At 37.4% G+C, this 9,259-nt stretch overlaps 1 long non-coding RNA gene and 1 pseudogene across 1 annotated transcript; one reads left to right on the forward strand and one right to left on the reverse strand.

Moving 5' to 3' along the window:
- Nucleotides 1–549: 549 nt before the first annotated feature.
- LOC114383615 lies at nucleotides 550–1,417 on the reverse strand. Its single transcript, XR_003660552.1, has 2 exons — nucleotides 1,159–1,417; nucleotides 550–1,055 (listed from the first exon to the last, which is right to left on the reverse strand). It is a non-coding gene; the product is annotated as an uncharacterized LOC114383615 (long non-coding RNA).
- A 1,440-nt stretch (nucleotides 1,418–2,857) lies between these two features.
- On the forward strand, nucleotides 2,858–3,553 carry LOC114384107 (annotated as a pseudogene).
- The last annotated feature ends 5,706 nt before the right edge of the window (nucleotides 3,554–9,259 follow it).

Consider the following 9,259-nt stretch of genomic DNA (forward strand, 5'->3'; position numbering starts at 1 on the left):
ATATATAACTCAATATAAAAACCACTCTATAAGGTGTGAAGAGTAGGACTAATGAATGAAATAGCTTGTTTGAAATCTAAGTTAATATTAACATTTACAGTCAACTCAAAAACAATTTGCTTCTTCATCAATGTTTCTTCTTTAATTCCCATATCCCCAAATTCAACACTCTCCATCCTCTAAGAAAAACCTAACAGCAAAACCAGTTTCAGCAGTGAATGATTTGCCACAAGCCTAACAGAAAAATTGGAGATCAAACCCATTATTATATTGCTAAAATCAAGACACACAACACGAAAAAGAACATCCACAAAGAAAACAAGACACAAAATTTCCTTTATAAAAACATTTTATTTACCTCTTATAAATTGAGTGAGACTCCCATGCCTATAGAAAGGATGAAGAAGAAGCTTCTCACCCCTTGGCCCAGTGTAGAACCCCAAAAGAGGAACCAAGTTAGGGTGCCTTACCCTTGGTCCTGTGTAAAACAATGTGTAGCATTGCATGGTGTCGGCATTATGCTTGCTCACCGTGTTAGCTTTACAGTGGTAACAAGAACTTTATTATTTTTATTTGTCCAAAAATAAAAATTTCAAAGCTTTACCAACCAAACGAAAGTCTATGATTACAAATCAAAGAATGACTATAGCTGCTTTCAACTAAACTCTTCCCCCTTTTTTTCCCTCTGTTTATTTCTTTCCAAGTCTCCGTCTATCTACAAGGTTATTACATCCCTCCCATGTCAGATTTTTGACAAAACAAAGAACTATTTATAAACTTGTTCAACAATCAAAACAAAAAGAGCGGCAATCTTTATTCAGCTACTACTACTACTATATCTCCATGGAAATCCGTGTCTTTATTGGTTTCAATTTCAAACCTATACTCTCTGGAGAGTAAAGCTCAGGAGAAATGCAAGACGGACTCAGGGGACTTCTTGGGCTGACACTCAACTTAGATGGTCAGTACAAGCCTTATCCCATGAGAAAATACTCCATCGATATTAACATGGCATGAGGTTGCTCCTCTGTTACCATTGATCCACACGCTTGAACCTGTACTTCCGCCAACAACAATAGCTATTAAATCTAGATCTTTTTTGTTGTTGATACACACATTTTGTAACAAATTAATATGAACTTGAATTATCTTACACACCTCGACTAAGGCACTTAGTCGTCTATCCAACTTGGATGTCATATGAAGAGCCTCAACGTGAAAAGGAGACATATCCCCAACAAAAATTAGTAAACGACACTGTAATTTTCTCAATCCTTCACTTATGTAATATCTCCTGCAAAATGCCAATACAAAGTTATGGGCACATTGCTATTTCACACTATGTGGAACCTACAACATCACCATATACATTTCTGCATGAAAAGTGGTAAATTAAGAGCAACGTGTGCGTGCATTATTAAATTCTAAGAAAGTGAATAATCTTATCCATAACATTTGACAGGCCCAAAACCATAATATTGTATTGCCTTGCATATTTTGTCCCTTGCCCAAATATAAAACAAGAAGACCAAGTTCAGCCCTTGTTGCATCCAACGTACTCATCTTCTACACTAATTTGCTGTCATATAACAAAATCACAGCACAGTGCATGTCAACTAAATTAGGAGAAAGGAGTAGGCAAAGTTAAAAGTTATATTGTTTAAAATCAAAGATTCATATATTAAGTTTTTAAACACTTAAACTCATCAACTAATTAAAAAAGTAAGACAAAGATATTATCAAAATGTTTCAAAAAATGTTGCTAATCTTTCTGAGAATTAAAATATAACACTTCCACAAAATCTTCACCAAGATCATAGAACCATGATAATCAGTTAGCAAGAATCTTTAGTAGACCTTCCACTCTTATCAAAGTGGCATCATGTGATAATGTCCAGTATGAGTGTTTATAATATATGTGCATTTGAAAACTCATTCTTCTTGCAACCATAAAATCCAACGGTTACACACCATGTACATCTAAAAAGTGAAGAACAGAGAAAACACGATTTCATCCGATTTCAATTTACTTGCAAACTCATTTTCTTTTCATTTTTATTTATTCTCTCAACTTTCATGCAAGGAACAAAACATAGTAAAAAGTAAACAATGTTAAATTACAAAAAGTAGATAACCCATAAAGATCCAATTCTAGGCTATTGGAGCATACATTCTTCAACTACAATAGCTTCAAACCTCAAGTGCTAGGTAAAAATGGGGAAAAAAATCATGTAGTAGGTTCAACTTTTTTATTACCCACCTCACAAGCACCAAGTGACATCCCCTAAATTTTGTGAATCAGTTAATTTGGGCAGGAAACTGCAAAATATTCATTAAGAGACAGATTAGTGATTCATTCTTGAGCAATTTACTCATTTGTGCTTCAACACAACACCACTATTGACTTGTAGTAAACCCTAGATTATTTTTCATCTTTCATCTTCTAGACTTCTACCCTATTTTATTAATTGCAATAGCAGTCCAACTGTGATTTCCTACACAGATAGCATTTAATCTCCACTCCACCAAATCCCTAATATAATCCTTGCTTGAGTCACAAGTATTATTCAGAGCACTCAAGCAACCAATAATTGATCAGTTAATCCTCCTACGATGCAGAAAAAAATCCATACATGCAGGAATAAGGAAACAGGGAAATTTCCTATGATGTTATCAAGAAATGGTAATAGTCATATTCTGGACCTTTCTTTCCAACCACCTCCAAATGAACTTGTCAAGCAACTTCCTTCATATTTCAAAGCTGACCATCCTGGCTGCTTCAATTTTCCAACTTTTGAATTGTATAAAATACCCTCCAAACCCCCTCAAACAACAGCAACAACATTTCTCATCTTCATAGTCTAAATAAGAATAACAACTTAACAAATTTCATTTCACCCCTTTAATATTTGCACATATCTGCAGCCATGGTTATTCTTAGAGAATTTGACTTCCTTATTTCTGATGGGAAGGGATCTCAGAATTATGGTAACTCAACTTCTCCCTTGTTTGGTTTGGTAGATCTTTCCTTGTACCATACATGTTTCTACAATCTACAGAGTTTTTCCCTTAGTTTCTGGTGTTTCCTTCTGTACCAACCTTTTTCTAATGACTCAAAGGTGAAGGCAGAGGAGCAGGTATCAAAACCAGGGGTGTTTAGTCACCAAGAGAATGAGTCAAAGGGCAACATAGATAGTGAGAATTATCTTGAGAGGGATGAGGTCAAAATGGTGATGGCTAAACTTGGATTTTTTTTGTAGCTTAGAAAGTGAGGAACTTCAAGAGAAGTATGGTTCCAAGGAGCTTTCAGAACTGTTTTGAGGAGCAGGAGCCAAGTTTGGAGGAGGTGAAGCAGGATTTTGATGTTTTTGATGAGAACAAAGATGGCTTTATTGATGATGAGGAGTTGCAGAGAGTTCTTTGCATTTTGGGATTGAAGGAAGCAGCAAAACTTGAGAACTGCCACAAGATGATCAGGATCTTTGATACAAATCAGGATGGAAGAATATATTTCATTGAATTTGTAAAAATTATGGAAAATTGCTTCCGCTAATTTGTCTGTTCTCTTTTTCGATTTATATAATATATGGGTTAGTTTAGTATGTTCGCTAGGTTCTTGCTTCTTCATAGTTTTATCATCAATATTAGAATCTAACATATTGAAGAATAAGTACATTGGAAAGTTGTAACTGTTGACCACCCTAACAAACTGATTGAAATGCTTTCTATGAGCTTAAAATCGATTAATAGAACATATCAAAGAAAAATATATATAAAGATGAAGAAAGTTCGGAAGAAACATTGAAAAGCAACACAAAATCCATAACAACAACAACAATAACAACCAACCCATCAAATGAAATCATAAAATCCCAACCACCTAATCAAATCAACACCCCCTTTAAGTTTTCAACTTTACTATCTCAAGCTGCAAGGTAGATCAACCAACTGGGGCATGTGAATTCTCAACTCTTAATTAAAAAAAGAACATACAGCAACCAAAAAAAGAAACAAACAAACACAAGAGGCAAAGAGAAAGAGAGAGAGAGTACCAAGTACCAATTAGGTTAGGTGAAGGGAATTGTGCTGGAGAATCGGCCCGAGAGACAAGGATTGTTTTTTTTGGTTTTGGGCCTGTCCAATGTTATGTATTTTCATAAGGAGACAAAGCCTTGCAAGTTTAGAAAGTGAAACATCTTATCCAATTCTTCACCCCTTGCGGTGCACATTGGCCTCAGAATAATCCAAAATTAGAATTAGAACACCTTTGGTTCCAATTGCCACTTTCAAAATAAGTTTTGCATCAAACTTTCTCAGAATAATTGTTCATCCCTTTGGTTCCAATTGCCACTCTCAAAAAAGCAAAATTAGAATTGGAACACCCCTTCTGGTTCCAATTGCCACTATCAAAAGCAAAATCAGAATTGGAACACCCCCTTTGGTTCCAATTGCCACTCTCAAAAGCAAAATCAGAATTGGAACACCCCCTATGGTTCCAATTACTCATGATTGAAAAAAATTGTCATGTTTGCTGATATATGCTATATTGATATATGCTTATGATGTAATCTTCACTGCCATTAATGCCAACTGATATATTCTATACAAATTGTCATCATGATGAGTGCACCTTAGATTCCCATTTGAGACTGAATGCAATGATTCTTGCGGACAGTTTTCATTAGTCATTGTATTTAGTCTTGAATTGTCCATTTGGACAATTTGGGAAGACTGGTATTTTTATGGTAGATTCATGCGTTAAGGTTAATATTATTTTGTTTAATTTGATGAAATTTTGGTAGAATGCATTTCAAGTTGTTCTCTGAGTGCATACTTGATTATCAGGAAATTAATTTCACCGATGTCATGTCGTGTACTTGGAGACCAATGCGAAATGCTGCCGAAATTTAGTCAAAATTTTCAAAATAATGATAACCCCAACGTATGAATCTAACATAAAAGACGGTCTTCCTGAATGGGATAGAGCCACACCTATAAATAAAAAAGTGAGATTTTCATGCATGCAATAACTTAGATGGATCGAAGTTGGATGAATCAAAGTTGCATGAGCCCAAAATATGAGGATGGCGTCGAGCAGTTTTTGCAATTTGCTTCAGAAAAAGGTTGACCTAATGAAGAAGGAAAATATTATTGTCCTTGCATCAACTGTTTGAATGGGAGATGACAACTACTGGATGACATACGAGACCATCTATTGTGTGATGGGATTAAGAAGAATTACACGACTTGGATATGGCATGGTGAAGTCACAGACATGCAGAGTGGGTCCCAATCTAAACCATTTGATGTAGAAATGGGAGATCACTTGGAGGACATGATTCATGACCTTGGACGTAAGTCTTTTCAGCAAGCGCACACCGTTGTGTGTGAAGGATTATAGAGTGATTCAAAGAAACCATTGTATGCGGGGTGCAAGAATTCCATAACCCTGTTATCTGCGGTGTTAAGTCTGGTGAATATGAAGGCCAGGTATGGGTGGAGTGACAAAAGCTTTACCTCACTGCTTGAGGTAGTGCACAATCTACTTCCACATGACAACATGTTGCCTACAAGTTACTATAAGGCAAAAAAGATATTGTGTCCGATGGGTATGGAGTATAAGAAGATTCATGCTTGCCCCAATGATTGCATATTGTACAGGCATGAATTCCAAGAAATGTCCAAATGCCCTATCTGTGGGACATCACGGTACAAAGTGAAGGATGAAGAGGAAAATAGTTCTGATGAAAACTCAAAGAAGGGCCCTCCAGCTAAGGTGTTGTGGTATCTTCCCATCATTCCAAGGTTTAAGTGTCTATTTGCTAAGAAGGACGACATAAAAGATCTTACATGGCATGCAAATGGGAGGATTTCTGATGGAATGGTCTGTCATCCGACTGATTGCTTGTAGTGGAAGAAGATTGATGGTTTGTATCTGAATTTCGGGAAAGAAGCAAGAAATCTTAGGCTTGGACTAGCCAGTGATGGAATGAATCCATATGGCACCTTAAGCACTCAGCACAGTTCATGGCCAGTTCTGCTAGTAATTTACAATTTGCCTCCTTGGTTGTGTATGAAGCGAAAATACATGATGTTGTCTATGATGATATCGGGCCCAAGACAACCAGGAAATGACATTGATGTTTATCTAAGTCCATTGATTGAAGACCTGAGAAAGTTGTGGGACGAGGGGGTTTTAGTTTTTGATGTGTTTCGCAAGGAGATGTTTGAAATACGTGCAATTCTTTTTTGTACCATTAATGACTTTCCAACATATGGGAATCTTAGCGATTACAGTGTTAAGGGTCATCATGCATGCCCCATCTGTGAAGAAAACACAAGCTACATACAACTAAAACATGGAAGAAAAACAGTCTACAGTAGGCATCGCCATTTTCTAACACCCAGTCATCCTTACAGACAATTGAAAAAAGCTTTTAATGGAAGTCAAGAGCACAATATTGCACCAATACCATTGAATGGTGAGCAGGTATACCAGCATGTTCAACACTTGAATACTGTATTTGGAAAGACCCAGAAGAAGGATAAAAGTAAGACTTGCATATGGAAGAAGAGTTCCATTTTCTTTGATGTTTCGTACTGGTCTGATCTAGACGTTAGACATTGTCTTGAAGTTATGCATGTGGAGAAAAATGTATGTGACAATGTGATTAGGATGCTCCTTAACATTCAAGGCAAGATGAAGGATGGCTTGAATACCCGTCAAGATCTAGCTGAGATGGGGATACGATCACAGTTGCATCCAAGGTCTGATGGGAAGAAAATTTACATGCCCCCTGCTTGTCATACTTTGTCCAAAAAGGAGAAGATAAGTTTTTGTCAGTGTCTTCGTCGGGTGAAGGTTCCACAAGGATACTCTTCAAATATTAAGAGCCTTGTGCAGTTGAAGGAGCTTAAGCTTGTAGGGTTAAAGTCTCAGGATTGTCACGTGTTGATGTAACAATTGTTAGCCGTGGCTATACGAGACATCTTGCCAAACAAAGTCAAGTTAGCCATAACTTGCCTGTTCTTTTTCTTCCATGTCATATGTAGCAAAGTCGTTGATCCTGTCAAGTTTGATGAGCTGGAAAATGAGGCTGCAATTATACTGTGCCAGTTAGAGATGTATTTCCCCCCTACTTTCTTTGACATCATGATTCACTTGATTATGCATCTGGTCAGAGAAATCAAATGTTGTGGTCCTGTTTATTTGCGGTGGATGTACCCGGTTGAGCGATACATAAAGATCTTAAAAGGGTATACAAAGAATCTATATCATCCAAAAGCATCTATTGCTGAGAGGTACATTACAGAAGAAGCCATTGAATTTTGTTCAGAATACATTGAGAAGGCTAAACCTGTTGGCCTTCCTGAGTCTCGGCATGATGATAGAGTGGGTGGTAAGGGTTCAAGAGGACTGCATGTGATCACTCCAAGTCTAGAAGATTTGTTACAAGCTCACTTGTATGTCTTGAACAACAGTAATCAAGTTTTTCCATAGATACTTAAGCATGAAGTTTTAGTCAAACAGAATAATCCAAAAATGTCAAAGAATTGGGTGTTGAAAAAGCATAACAAGACTTTCTGTGATTGGTTTAAAGAAACAATCTTTGCAGATGAAAATACTTCAGAAACATTAAGAAAGCTAGCAGATGGGCCTAAAAGAAGTGTTATAACTTGGCAAGGATACGACATAAACAAGTATTCATTTTACACAAAAGCACAAGATGACAAAAGTACAATGCAGAACAGCGGGGTCACCCTAAGGGCTGAATCTCAACACTTTGCAAGTGTGCATGACGACAATCCTTGTGTAGCTTCCATCCCTTACTTTGGGTTCATTGATGAAATTAGGGAGCTTAACTATGTGAAATTTATTGTTTGTGTTTTTAAATGTAAATGGGTTGATAGCAACACCGGTGTCCGCACCGATGATATAGGATTTACGTTGGTAGACCTAAAGAAACTTGGTTACCACAATGACCCTTTCATCAAGGTAGAACAAGCTAGACAAGTATTTTATGTGCAAGACCCTTGTGATGAATGGTGGTGCATGGTTCTACAGGGCAAAACAATTGGTGTTAATGTAGAAGATGATGATTCATACATGGACACCTATGTTAGTCCTTTGTCCACACAAATCACTCCTAACATTGTGGAAGAAGAAAAAGTTGACGACGTTCATGCTAATCATAACGATCATGATGAAAGAGAATTAACTAACATCATCTAATGTAATTTTCTATTGATATATTTGATTTTGCTAGATTCGTTTACATAAGTCATACAATTGTTTTTTGTAATGTTTATTAACCCTGGTTTTTTTGTATGTAGGATCATGGCTTCTCCATCTGCCTCGCCTCCTCCTCCTCCTCCTCCTCCTTCCGATGCATCAGCTTCGCTGTCTGCCAAGAAGCGGACACGGAAAGCCTCACGTCTACGATCCTTGTCTACTAGACCTCTTGGTGTTGAGAGACCAATGGTCCACGTTGATCCTGCTACCGGCAAGGCCGACGGTCCCCACAGAAAGAAATTAAGAACATATTTGGAGATTGTGGCGCATGATAAGGTGGACGTGATGTACGAGAATTGGAAAGAGGTCCCTACTGCTCAGAAGGACTCGATTTGGGAGGGTATTCAGATATTTTTGTTTTCTTCATGTTCTTTAATTAATAGCAAAAAAATACATTATTGTAACAAATAAACCTTATTTGTTATTGTCAGGAGGAATTTGAAATCCCAGAGGCTTATGATAGTATGACAAAAAAGAAGTTACTTTAGACTGTTGGCGAGAGATGAAGGCAGTTTAAATCAGACCTCACGAGGAAATATGCCCTTTTAGCCGATCAGGATGGTGTAGACGACACTGTCTGTGAGAAAAACGGCATAAGCAAGGAAAAATGGGCCCAGTTTTGCCAGACTCACAGAGACCCTTCTTGGGAGGTATATACCTTGCCATTTAATTTGTTTTTCAAAAAACATTAACTTGTTATAATTCATTCTAGCAATTTGAAACATTATTGTTTTATTTTTGCAGGATGTGTAGAAAAAGGCACAGGCCATCCAGAAACAGAACACTGCCCCCCACGTTTTGTCTCATGGGGGTTATGAATATTTGGAGCAAAAGCTCCTGGCTGAGAAAACCAAGAAGAAGCTAGAGGAAGCTGCACAGTCAGGAAGCATTGATGGCACCATTGACCTTCCATCCCCCGTCAGATGCCACGTGAAGTGGAAGATGGCCCACACCAAGAAAACAGGG

The sequence above is a fragment of the Glycine soja genome, chromosome 14, assembly GCF_004193775.1.
Source record: "Glycine soja cultivar W05 chromosome 14, ASM419377v2, whole genome shotgun sequence".
NCBI classification, from domain to species: Eukaryota; Viridiplantae; Streptophyta; class Magnoliopsida; order Fabales; family Fabaceae; genus Glycine; species Glycine soja.